This window comes from Columba livia, chromosome 3 (assembly GCF_036013475.1).
Source record: "Columba livia isolate bColLiv1 breed racing homer chromosome 3, bColLiv1.pat.W.v2, whole genome shotgun sequence".
Lineage (NCBI taxonomy): Eukaryota > Metazoa > Chordata > Aves > Columbiformes > Columbidae > Columba > Columba livia.
Genome location: NC_088604.1, coordinates 21,822,732 through 21,836,368, shown reverse-complemented (window position 1 = coordinate 21,836,368; position 13,637 = coordinate 21,822,732). Strand labels below are relative to the sequence as shown.

General features: G+C 44.0%; 1 protein-coding gene across 1 annotated transcript in view; it reads left to right on the top strand.

The window, feature by feature from the left end:
• Positions 1-12,882, top strand: part of ERICH1 (glutamate rich 1) — an 88,934-nt gene extending 76,052 nt beyond the window's left edge. Inside the window, exon 7 of the transcript XR_010471149.1 lies at positions 12,864-12,882. The gene's annotated coding sequence lies outside the window, so the exon portion shown is untranslated. The remainder of the gene's footprint in view (positions 1-12,863) is intronic.
• The last annotated feature ends 755 nt before the right edge of the window (positions 12,883-13,637 follow it).

Below are 13,637 nucleotides of genomic sequence, written 5' to 3'. Positions count from 1 at the left end.
TGCTCTGTGGGGAATGATTTGCTTTAGTTAAGAATGATTGTTGTGAAAGATTGCTTATTTTTAAACATCAAAGGAAAATTAGTATTTCTTTTTTTTTTTCCTGCAAGATATGATCCATAACTTTAGTTATGCGGGTGTGTAGTGTGTGCATTATCTGTTGTGTTGCATTTCTTCCAGCTGGTAGTTGAAGAGAGATTAACTTCAGTTGGTTAACTACTGGTGAATAAAACTGGTTTGAGGCTTAGAAGTTTGCTTAGGAAGTTGCATTAACACTTTTATAGAGCGATATGCAAATTTTCACTTTTTTACAGAAGCAGTTCTCTGAGCGCATTTCCAGGCCATAGCACAGACGTGTTAACTGTCAGTATCAGCATTAACTGTCTAAATCTTAAGCTATTGTTGGGGACTGGTGTAGGGATTCATCAGAGATACTCAGCAAACTTCAGCTTAGTCTCCCAGCTCCTGCTGCTCACAGAGTGCCAGGTTGCAGTTGGTGTCATGAATCAAGATGCAGGCAGCCTGAACGTTTTCTGTTGGAGCTAGAAATGGCAGAGAGAAGTCTCATTTAATATCTACCCGGAGCTCTCACAGTCTGGAAAGAAGCAGGAGCAGATTCTCAGGAGGATCCTTGTATGAGACAGAACTGCCGGTGGGATTCCCACTTCATTGCAGTGGTTCATCACCCTCACGGCTCCCTGGAGTCAAAGCTGTGTCACAGCCTGGCCCCAAAGCTACACAGTGGAGCAACAGAGGAGTACTAGCCGCATAGCAGCACAATAACCAGCAAAGCCACAGTAGGGCCAGATGTTACAGAAGCTAAACATGAAAGGAAAAGGATTTTAAAGCAACTTGGAACTGGCAGTACCGTGCCTGCACCAGCGACAGCAGCCTGCTGTTGAAAACTGAAGGGTTTTGTACCAGAAGTTACAAAAGAAAAACAGCCAAAGAGAAGACTTATTCAGAGCAATGCAGTGATTCATTTTCTCAGTGTGAATAAAGCAGTTCTCCTGCTTTATTTGAGGAAAGTCTAATGGCTCTAGCAGAAATGGCGGTATAAACCCTCACATACAAACAGCCCAGAGCCTCCAGCTCCCAGGTTCTGGCTCTGTGTGAGCACAGAATATGCCTTGCAGGACTCCAAAAGGTTCCTTAACTCTCCCCTGCACTGGAAGCTGTAGAGAAAAAACAGTGTCTGTCAAAATGCCCTGGCAGTATCCTTTCTTTCAGTCTGATTCCCTTGTGCATAAGCAGAAAACATCAAAGTTCAGTATCAAGCCAAAAACATTTCAGGTGTCCTTGTCAAAGTACCTGAGACACAAAGACTTAGCTGACTGTTGTGTTTCTGGAAGTCCCATGCCCATCCACTTTCTCCGCCACGTGCAAGGCCTTGTCCTGTTTCACGGAGTGAAAATCAGTCGGAAACCGCCTTGCAGGTACCATGGGATGAGAATCAGAACGTGGGCAGATCCTGGGAAGCAGCTGGCAACAGTGCCTTACCAAGGTGATGTGAACAGGAGGGATGGAAACACAGGGCTGTGTGGGTGTAGCTTTTCCCTTGTAGGTTGCGATGGTGATTCGCAGAGCTGTTCTGCTCTGACCACAACAATGGTCTTCTGGATAACCTGAGACTTGCACTTTTGAATAAGCGTGGTAGGAAACTTGGGAGGTAAAAGTCACAAAGATGAGATGTCATTGAGCAAATATCTCAAAGAGGATAATTAGTCTTTTGAATAATAACTAAATGTCCTCTGTGTCAACCTTGATGCAGCTCCAGCTGTCTAAGGCTGATCCAAATCATAGGAATGGCTGTTATCCAGAAATCATAGATGCTTTGTACACCAGTCTCTTGCATAGTATTTTGTTTGAAGCCAATCAAAGAAGTCTGAAAAGAACCCTATAATACTATAAAAACCATGAAACTGTTTGTTAGAAATCCAAACTAGGACAGTCTTTGCCACCTCTTTTTTTTTTCCTCTATAAATTGTTGTTATTCTTTGTGAATATCCAGGACAAGCAGGTCACCTGAAAAACCAACCCAATAAAAACAGTCTACCCACAGTTTCTGTTTCTTCTCTTTGGGTTTAAATATGGGTTCTGAATATTGTCTTAGTCCAGGGACTGGTGTGCTCGCATTGCCATTGTGCCCTGCAGGGACATTCATTCCATGTCCCAGTCTGTGCCTCCGAACGGGAGTCACTACAAGGGAGCTGCTGTTCTGAGCTCTGTCCTAAGGCAACGGAAATGTCTGTGGTCTGACTCTCAGCTTGAGAGTATTGTGCACCAGGATATTAACTGTAAAACTGGCAATATTGCTTTGGTGCAGAATCTTCCTCTAGGCACCCACAAGACAGATGGCTTTATCAGTGCACAGCCATTCACCTCTGCATTGCAATTGGGAAGAAATACAAACAAATTTCCAACTATCTTTGCTAAGCAATTTTACAGCTGTCTGTCTGAAATTAAAGCACCCTCCCTTGGTTGTGCTTTGCATTTTTATAGTGACTGGCAATTTTTCTTTTTTCCACGATGCTACACTCAGCCTTTCACAGAGTTTTTAATGCTCACAAAAATATGTGACACTAAGTTAATGAAGATGAGTGCTTCAGACTGTAGGGAACCAAGCAAAGGAGGATTCTGCATAATCTGTATAATTGGACGCTTCCTATAGACCCGTGCAAAACCCAGATTGTCTCTGGCAGGGAAAAAATTCTGTATAGAAGTTGGCAGCAGTGAATTGATGTGCACCTGTGGGAAGCAGAGCCTGTATGAGGGGCAGCTCATCAGTCCTGTGTCCCCTGAACTGGTCTGTGCTCCAGTCTCTGAGGTGGTATGAGCCAAGGACTGAAGCAGCGCCTTTCTCAGTAACTGAGTATCTGTCTTTGGCTCAAATGAGTGGGAATCCATGAACACATCTCTCAAGTGAGTTTTCCATCAAAAGCTGTTCATAGCTAAATTTTAAGATGAAGCAGTCAGGGCATTTGCACCCCCTGGCTCTTGTAGTACCTGTGCTCCAGTTTCCAAATAAACTTCACACAAACTTCCCATAAGTGAGAGGGAAGACTGAGCTGTGCTTAGCTGGTAGTACCACCTCAGCCCCAGGGAAAAAAGCAGTTGGCTGAGATTTCTATAAGCTGTGAAATGGGAGGAGTTTGCAGTCAGCTCTGAAAGTAGCTGGAAGGTGGAACAGTGTCGCAGCAGCGCCTAATTCACATAGAAGCCGCACACTGTACACAGTCTCTCTGCCTCCAAACTGGAGAAGTCCATGTATGATAACTGGTAAAAATCTTGCTGACAAGGGTGTGATGCAGGAAGGAGGTAAAAAATTCCAAGGAGTATTTTTTTTCCCTCGTACTTGGCAGGGGATGGGGGGGCGGGCAGTGAATCCTTGTGCGTTGCCTGCCTTGGAGACTTGGAAAAGGAGTACGGGAAGCTCAGAGGAAGCCTTCCCTCTCCCTCTGAGCGAAGAAGGAAAATCCCCAAATCCCAACAGCTTGTATGTCAGAAAATCAATTTTTCTGCAGGTCTGGGAAGGCTGTTGGTAAGAACAGGGTAACATGAAAGGGAGAAGAAAACATGTAGAGGAAGTACGGAAACAGGGAAGAAAATTAAAAGGTCACATCTGACTTGAAGAGTCTTCTTTACTCATTCTTCATAAAGAAACTTTTCTTACTTCTCATTATACCCTTTTTGCCCTTTGTTATATCTTTTTCAAGTCTGCTTCTTCCTTTCAGAGATGGGAGGACCGAAACTGCCTACGTTATTAACAATGCAGGTTCATCATGTTGAAGTGTGCCTTGATTTGTTCTCTAGTCCTTTCCAAATAAATTCAGTTGCTTTCTTGACCCCTTACTGGGTACTGAGTTGGCATTGTCATAGAATTATTTCATTCCTGAACGGTCCTTATCAGTTTCTGTAATTATGTGCACCACTTTGCTATATCCCACACGGAATTTCATCTGCCATTTTATCACAAGTTGTTCATGATCTTGGTGTTCTGCTGCTGCTCTGCACAGTCAGCTTTCAATTTTAGTCCCTGTGATAAACGTAGTGGCATCAGCAGTCTCTGTTCCCCCATTATTCATCACCTTTTCCAGGTCATTTAGGACTTTGCTGAGCAGCACAAATCCTGGCATGAAGTCCCATAGGATTGCTTTGGCAATTTCCTTCCAGTGGGAAAACTTTGCGTCCCTGCTTTTTCTTTTGTATCTTTTAATTGTTTGTTTATTTAGATGAGGATCTTTGTGGCCCCTGAGACTTCCTTTTTGAGAGGGTTTTTTTTTTCCAATGAATTTTAAAAACGCACTTCAGTACACCTTGTCCGTCTATTCATTGATTCCTCAAAAAAAATGCCAGTAGGCTTGTGAAGTGTGTCTTCCCTTTACAGAAGTTCAGTGGAGTGCTCCCTGATATATTTTCCCATGCATGTACTCATTCTGCTCCTTGCAATGGTCCCTGCTGGTTTGCTGAAGGAGAACATCAGGTTTGCTGGTCCGTAATTCCTCAGATCACCCTGGAATGCTTTGTAAAAATGAGCCATTTCACCACCTTCCCGGCCCCTGGCACCGGGACAGTTCCCAGTGCGAGGTTCCACACCACGGCTCGCAGTTGTGTTATTTCATCCTTCAGTTGGTTCAGGGCTCTCAGGTGAACACCATCTGGTCCTAGCGAGCTGTTAGCGTTGTGCCGGGGGGAATAGCGTCTCTGCAGAGAGCTCTGTGCGGAGCCCAGGGTATCGTGCTAAAGCACTAATGTTCACTTCTTGTTCCCCTCTTGTTTTGTTTTCCACTCCTAGGTAATTCGAATTCTGTTTTAATCATTTCTGCTTAGCCTCACAGTCAGACAGCCACAACGCCTAATCAGAGTAAAGGCTACCTAATGCAAAAACAAATGTTATAGAAATGCTGTTCTTTTGATTAATGTATGTTTCATTCTTTATTTCCTGCATAGATTGTTTTACACTCTTCTTAAGTGGATGAATCTTCCCGCGTTCAGCTAGAGAGTTTACAACATAAGACGTGTACCTCTACGCAGGATTATGCCTAAAAATAGATTACCAATCACGTTAAATAGCCACAACTGTGCTGGCACGATGCCATGCCAGAAATAATAGATGTCTCTTTAAGGGATTAGAACATTTAAATAGGAATACGGATAGTAAGGGATGGGAACCATGTGTAATCAGAAAAGTAAACGCAATTACAAGGAAACAAAGCAAGGGGTCATATCAGAAAGTGTGCAAGAACACAAATTCATCTAGCAAAGTTCCCACTAAAGCCACGTAATTTAGTTTAAAGCTTTGAACCATTTTCTGTAATACTTGGGAGGCTTCAGTAATTTGTATTTCCTTATATTGCACTTCAAAGTCTTACAAGAGAATTTACAGACCTTTTGTGTTTTGGGTGGACTAATTCATTAGCCTGTAGCACTGGAAACATGCAGCATACAGCAATATATATATCAGGATGGATCAAAGCATTTACAGTTTCTTAATTAGAAACCAATTTTGGATGTTACAGATCTAGATATCCATTACTGCTAAATGTAAATAACTTTCCTAGTGGACCGCAAAGGAAGACTTCAGAACCTCTCCACGTGCAGATACATTTCCCTAGGCAGGAATGGTAAACATCAATAAAATTATATATTTTTATAATAGCTCCAGGTTCATTTTAACTGTGATCGCATGTAGAACAAGTTCCAGCCCTTCCAAAAAGAAATTCTACAGGTTTGTTTAGAAGGTGGATCAGGTGCTTCAAAGTGTAGTTTGGGGTTAAAAAAAAACAACAAAACAAACCCCAACTTTGTAGGATTCGTGACTCACAATTTATGAAGCCATATGGGATATAGTAACCCACACATTTTGACTATCTGAGATATTTTTTTAAAAAAGAACAGAGAGGTACCAGTGAAATGATTGAAGCTGTTTCCTTCTGTTGTAAATCAGTGCTTTAGAATTAAAACTAAAATTGTGGTCGTGCTTTGAATGTATCTATATTAATCTTCTTAGAATAAATCCATCTCCATTCCAGAGTCCTGGTACCTCAGACATTGTTACTATTTTTTCACACTGTGACTATGCTCTGTAACAAAATAAAAATGTCCCTGTCTACAGAAGAGCACGGGATACTGTATTTTAGGGTCTTTCTCATACCTAAGATATGGCAGTTCTTTGCAAGCTTCCCAGTCATCTGCAGCATCACAGAAGATCTTGTGGCCTTTCATCCTTGGCTGCCGTGCCCAAATATCTGCACTTCCAGAACTGCATGTCAGAAAGCTGCTTCATGAGCTCTCGTTTGTGTGCTTCACAGTGGAGATTTGGCATGTGCGTAACAGGGCTGCAATGTGGGACATAAAGCAGGAGGAAGAATCCTGCTCATGTGCATAGTTCTGCTGATGAGAAAGTGTCCCAGCAGCAATATAGAACTGCTGGGAATGGTCTCTCCAGCTTTTTACAAACAAGTGGTTCAGATTCTAGAGGCTGTGGGCTGTGTGCACTGCACAGGTTACAGCCCTACGCAGCTGTACACTGTGTACACTGTACAACCCATAGCTGTGCACTGTGTACGAAGCCATGGAAGATACCTGGGATGGTGCGATGGAGCCTCATGACCTGGGACCCTCTGCAGAGGAGGTGAGGGGTACCCATGAGGACATGGAGTCTGACAGTCCAGCTTTCTGTCTGATCAGCCACAGAAACAGCGAAGGACACAACATGAAGAGCTCTCATCACAGATTGTAATATAATTTCTCATATTGACTCTCAGTGAAAAACAGCCCCTGAGGGCTGGCGAGCCAGGAGCACGTCTTCAGCCTGGCACAAGAGCCAGTCTCTGGTGGGTGTCTTGATGTAGATACCCGTTTTAGTGGCCTTTGGGAAGCCAAGTGACAGGACACTCCTCACTCCTCAACAAGCTCACACCTTTTTGTTCCGTCTCTTCTAAATGGAAAGGAAATTGCAGGCCATTCATGGGAGCCTAATGCCTTGTTTTTTTGCAACTAGCAGCCATACTATGTCACTCCCTTAGAGCAACAAATAATACACTGTCTTGGATTAACAACAACTAATTGGCACACACAGTCACAGGTGTGGACATGCTCTTGAGTAACGATCTGTCTTGTGAATATTACTTATCCAGATATATCCATAGGTGTGCCATAGGGTTCCCTAGTCAGAGCAGCGGTGCCTTGATAGCTGAAAAATGCCATTACATTAAATGATGATGCCCACCTTCTTCACAAACTGTCAAGACTGCATTGCTTGTCCTTCCAGTGCGCTACCTTGCTGACATGGTTGGTACGTGCTCTGAATACTGGGATCGTTGCAAGACAGGTTATTACACTTGCGAGAAAAAGGGAACTCTATTGCCCACTGTTTCCAGGGTTAGCTGGGACTCTGGACCACTACCTGAAGTCTGTCTGTTGCCTGTCAGATGTGAACCTTCCCAGAATAATAGCTATAGATAAACATTTCCACTAGTATGCATGCAGATAATCCTCACACCAATGAGGACAGCCCATATAGCCCATGTCTGCGCTAGCTGTGTCAACTTGCTGTACTATCAAGCATCGCTTCTTTCCCTGATCGTAGGTAAATTACAACGGAAGTTTAGATCAACTAGTTTGGGTGCAGGCATCTGCGCTGGTCACATCTGGAGTCAGGAGAGACTCCAGCGTGACCAGAGAGGGTTCCAGATGAGCTGTGCTGGTGCTTTGAGCTGCGCCTGTGCTGCTGCCAGTGACAGCAGCGCTGCCCTGCCTTCGCCTTGCAATACTTCAAAAAAATAAACATTCCAGGATTTTTTTTCCCTGTAGTTTCTAACAGATACAAACTGCAGCGATTTCTAGCATAAAACTTCCTTTCAAAGCAGAAGTTCTCCTTTCTGTGTAACAGAAATTAACTTGATTTCCTGCTATTAAGTATTTTGCTGTTGAATTTTTGTCTGTTGCTATCATTTTGTTCCTCAGTGGTATCAAAGCCCTTTGGGTAGGTAGGCTGGGAACACAGAGGTAACTGCTTGGCAGTGGAGCTGTGGGAAGTGTACGAGTCAATTCTCAGCAGGAAATAAATGAGTCGTTTAAGCTGCTTCAATGGTAACTCCGTAAGCCTCAGCAACACAATCTCTTGTTGCTCTCTATCCGTAACCCTAGATGACTTTGAGGACAGAACTATCTGTAATTGTCTGTCTGTTCCTCAACTCATCCATACAGTGTTCCTGTCCTCTTTTATTGACAGTGTTTCCTACTTCTGTCATCAACATATTCCAATACATCTCCCTAATTTAGTGCTCCACAAAGATATTACTGTGTAATGCAACAACATGACTAACATTGTTCCTGTTCCTTGCCTGCCTTATAATCTTAAAATTCATTAACCACCTTCACATCCCTTCACACAACACTGTGCTTTGCTGCAACGCCTACAAAAATTTGGAAACAATGTGGCTGTGAGTGAGCTGAGAACATTGCCTGGCATGCCAGCCTTGTATTCTCTTTGTTTGCCCGTGCTCTCCCATCTGGTGGCATCCATCTGCCTCCCCACGGATCGTGGTCTCTTTGGGCCAGGACCATCTCCTTTTTCTCTGAGCTGACAGCTCCCAATGCTGTTACTCCTACAGAGCTGGTGTTTTAGTTACCTTTGTTTTAGGCAAAATTCCTGTTAGCTTAGCTGTAATTTTTAAGTAATGCACAGAATGATGTTTAAGGATGTACTCTCTATATCTAATAACTGTTGAAGTCAAAAAGCCCAGGATTAGTCATACAGTTGTGTGTAGAGGAAGATTTGCTGGACTGTTTTCTTAATATGGTTTATTTATTTGCCTACAGCAACAGCACTTTGTGTTTACTCCTACCCTGCACAAAGAGCTGCAGTGGAAGCCATGGGTAGGTCCAGAATCCTGCCTGTGAATTTTGGAAAGTACTTCTTCAGTTAAATACCTGAATTATCTTTAAAAATTATGTCAAAATAATTCGTTTTGCTATTGTTGCCCAGGTATAGAATGAAAATTGTGTATGCTTTATGGGAAATACTCTGTTAAAATGCTGCCCCTGTATCAATGTGGAAGGCAGAGAGTAAGTCAAGCTTAATGACCCGTGAAGCCAGTGGAGAGTCTTGCTTTAAACCAGTTTATTGTTCAGAAATGTGTCCACACACAGGCAATGTCCTGCAGTGTTCTGCTGCAACCTTCATCCACCAGGTGGGAGCAACAACTGTCAGGAGACGTCAGCTGTGTCCACCTGAGCCTGCAGTGGGTCCCACGTCACCGGTGCCTGTGCCGAGGGACACTCGCCACCGCCTCGCTGGGGCTGCCTCAACCTCGGTGCTGCCGGAGCCTCCTGCCGCGGGGTCCCGCCACCCCAGCCGCCCCAGGGACAGGAATTGCCCCTCCATGGTCTCACGTTCTTGCTCCCACACTGTCATTCTCATGGCCTTACCCCAGCAAAGCCATTACTGTGTTGGGTTCTCATAAGAAGGGACTGCGGCAGCAGGAGAATCACCTGCCTTTCTCCGGCTTCTCCTGCCGTTGCTCGTTGCCCAAATAACGCGCGTGCACGGAGCGAAGCAGTCGGTCAGCACACGCCAGCCCCGGCCAGCAGGCACCAGTCAGCAATAATGGCATCGCAAGCAGGAACCACCAGCAGCAGTTTGAGCGGGTCCCAGTGAGACTTGCGTGCTTCCTGCAAGGGACTTTCTGAGGTGACTCTGCTGCACTGGAGGGGAGCCCTGGGGAGACTGCTTGCCTGGGCACCCCCATCACCTCTCTTCCTGCTGACTTTCCCTTTTTTCCCCTTTTTTATTTTGTCTCTCTCACCTTCCCTTACTTCTCCCTCTGTCATTTCCCTTTATCACCAAAAGCAACTCCATGCGTGCCATCAGCTGCAGACCCCACTGGTGGATTCTTGTGTGTGAACATCTGGGTGTCTGTCCTTGTTTAACTCCAGCCAGCAACACTGTTATCAACACTGTTTTCAGCCCAAATCCAAAACATAGCCACATACTAGCTACTAGGAAAATTAACTCCATCCCAGCCAGAACCAGCACAACATCCTTTGCATGGCAGCCATGTGTTGGCTGCAACTCCATAGTCTGGACTTCCACACTGTGCTTGCCCTGCTGCGCTGGGTGCTGCTGACAGGAGTGCCACAAACAGCACAGATTGCTTTTCAGAGAGTGCCAGTCAAGGAGGGGGTTCCAACACTGTGAAAATAAGTTGTTCTTGTTGGTTGATTCCTGCTGCATTAGGGGAAACAGCCCTTGCTAGTCCCAGAGGCACAGGATTACAGCAGAGAAATGTTTAATTATATTACTGATGTCACCTTTTCATGGAAATATGGCACAAGGTGGTGAATATTGGCAACTGGCTCCAGAGTGTTCCGTGTCTCTAATTTTGGGACTGAGAGGATGTCAGCATATCATTTGCATCCTTATCTGCTTGATGCCTGTTAGAAAGCAGTGTGTCCCTCAAGCAGGGGAGGTGTTAGCAGGTGAATGAGGCGAGTGGTCTGCACAGCCCTTTGCTGCTTGTGCTTTTCCTCCTCCTTTAGCTGGTCCCCTGCCCAGGAGGGTCATGTTCATCTCTGCATCGTGTCAGTCAGGACTCAGTTCTCAGAGGCTTGAACTTCAAAAGGAACAGAGTCAGCCCCTTGTTTGTTCAAAGTTCTCCTGGAACAGCCTGGGAGGGTTGTTCTTTCAGAGACCTCGGAAAAGTAATACAGATTTTGGTAACACCTGCAATGACAGAAAATGTTCTACAATTCAGTTGTGTTGAGTGTGGCCAAGAAATCATTTTTAAAGACAGCTGTGGTATTCAAGGCATACTCTTTCCCTTCCCTTTTATTTTCCAAAGAAACTTGGTTGGAAAGCTCCCCTTTTCTGAATACCGTACCACAGGAATCTCACTACCGTTCTCCAAACAGAAAGAATTACACTCAAAAGGACAGAAGTTGTTAGTAATGCATTTTTTGCAGCTGCTGAAACTCTTGTACTGCGCTAAGTACGTTCTCCCTTGAAGGCTGGAAATGGAAAGCTCAGCCGTCTGTGTATTTCCAGAAGAACACGGGCTCTGCCGTTTAGCCTTGTCCTGCCCTGGGCAGCGAGCCCGGGCGCTTTCCTGTTGGTGCAGGGAAGTCAGCACGGGGCATACGGTGAGAAACAAGAACGACAAAAAAGCCTTTGCCTTTTTATAGTGCAGCTCTTCACCCTAAATGCATTTGGGCAGGTACAGTGTTTCTTGTGTTTCCTGATACACTTTCCAGTAACTTCAGTCACCTCCCAATTTTATGTTGTTTTCCGTTAATACAATATTTCCTATAGCTATGTTATACAGCACTTCGGGTGTAGCATGAGGTCACTGTGCAAGTTACATATTTAAAAACAAAAAACCCCACCAAAACACAACAGATTGACAGGTTCTCAGTCCCTTTCTTTCAGTATTTAGATAGATGCTATAGGACAGGTTCAACTCAAGTTACCTTTTTTGTGAATGAGCCATCGCTCTGCCGGTGCTGATGGGGTTCATGTGGTATAAACGTGGTGCAGCGAGAGGAAAATGGGCTGTGGCTGCTGCGTGCCATGGAAGACAGAGCCTCAGAAGAAAACAGCAACGTTCCTTTATATAACATTAATTAAGCACCTGCTGAAAAAGTAAATGAGTTATGAGAATTCTTGATACGTGATATCGTTGTGGAACACCTAATGTAGAGTGTTTCTCCAGGTAGAAATATTGCATGTTTCTCTTCTTTTATGGCAGGAATATTTCTCAGAGAGCTTTAGGCTGCCATAGCAGAGACTAAAGGGGTGTAAATCAGCACTACTCTGTGGAGCACGTGTGATGAAAACCAATTTGGCCTCATGGTGCACACTGGTGCTGTACTGACTTACACCACCTGGAGATTTTGACCCTGCATGTTTAGAAGTACAACTGCAACTGAAGCTAAATTCTGCCTTGCTATCCATCTTCAAGGTTGCGTGCATTGAGCTTTCTCAGCACAGTCTGTCCATGGACACTCCTAAAATTAGGAGAAATTAGTTTAGTGGATTAGATTTTACCACCATTTCTCACATTTTGTACTATATGACCTCAGGAGCAGAACTGAATCCAAGCTCACTACAGTGAAAAGATACCACAGTTAACAGAAAGTAGTAATAACAGTAATAATAAGTATTAGATTAGGTATTTTTAGTGGCAAAGCTTTAGCAATAGAAAAAGAGGCAAGAACATGCATAATGCTGAGTGAAAGAGAAAGCTATCAGAAAAGAACAAACTTATTTTTAAATGTGCCTCCAAATAACCCTATTATGTTAGCACATCCTTTCAACTCGGGGCATGGCTGCATTAAGCTTCCTACCCAGTCAGGTCATCCTATGGGTATAAATATATGCTCGAAGTTACATAAAAGCCATCCAATCCTATTTGCATTGTCACTCTACGACACAAAATGCTATTATGACCTCCTTTTTTTATGTCCAGTGCTATCTATAAAGCAGGCTTAGGCCCTTTTGTTCTTAAGGAGGTCAGCTGTTGCCTTGCTCCCTTAATGAGCTTCAGGCATTCCCGGAGAGTTTCCAATACTACAAGACATACCTGGGATGGTCGGGGCTCTGCCAACACCTGAGGGGTGCAGACAGGTCCCATGTGACGGGTTATGCAACCAAGCTGGGCTTATATACCCCTGGGAGCTCGGGGAGGTAACGGGCTCGGGAGAAGGAAGCATCAGGTGAGGATAAAGTGTTTGTATATGTTGCTTCTTGGAGTGCCTTGGCATTGTGGCAAACCGTATTAGATTTAATCTTCCATTTCATTAAGGGGTCAACTTGTAAAAAATCCCTGGGATTTAGTAATGGTTTGTGTGTTCTAAAATTGTAGGGGCTGGAATTCTACGAAGAGTTGGAAATCATGGTTATTCCTCTCCGGAGAATGACACCTGGGTATATAAGGTTGTTGCAGGTATGAAAATTCAGTCTTTTTTTTTTTCTGCTTTTAATTAGATCTTCAAAATACCAGTATTTCTCTTGCTCAGGCTGATTTTATTTCAAATTATTGTATGACCAACCCAAGGGAACACTGGCTTCTGGTGGGTTAACTTGCATAACAACTCAAAGAAGTCTTAATTAAGCCTCTGCTGAAAAGTAAATTGGTATCCTGATAATTGGTATCATGCTGGAATACCAAATGCAGAATACTTGGAAGGAGTTTATGTTTCTGCAGTGCTTAAACAGAAACTACTTCTACATCATTTTCTCTTGCAATGGCTTTGTGTGTTTGGGGCAGCAGGAAAATGTTAGTGGGAAGATGGATGTTGGGTTTCTAAGCAACTCAGATGAGCTGCTGGTCAAATGCTTCAACCAGCTTCTATGGGTATAATAAAGAAAACTCAAGCATTATTGACCTCTGGAACATTGGGGGACTAGAGCTTCAACCATTATATGCAGAAAAAAAAAGGCATAGAAAATGTTTATAATCAGCTAAATAACTGAGAGTAAAACAGCCCGCAGCCTCACAGCCCATACTGATGTGATTTGCATCCAAAATCATAGACTACAGTAGCTGAGAGGTGATAGTTGAATAGTTGAGAGGCTGAGCTAAGGATACCATGTTTCAGTCCTAGCAGTGATTTTCTTTCATGCCTCCTTGCGTATC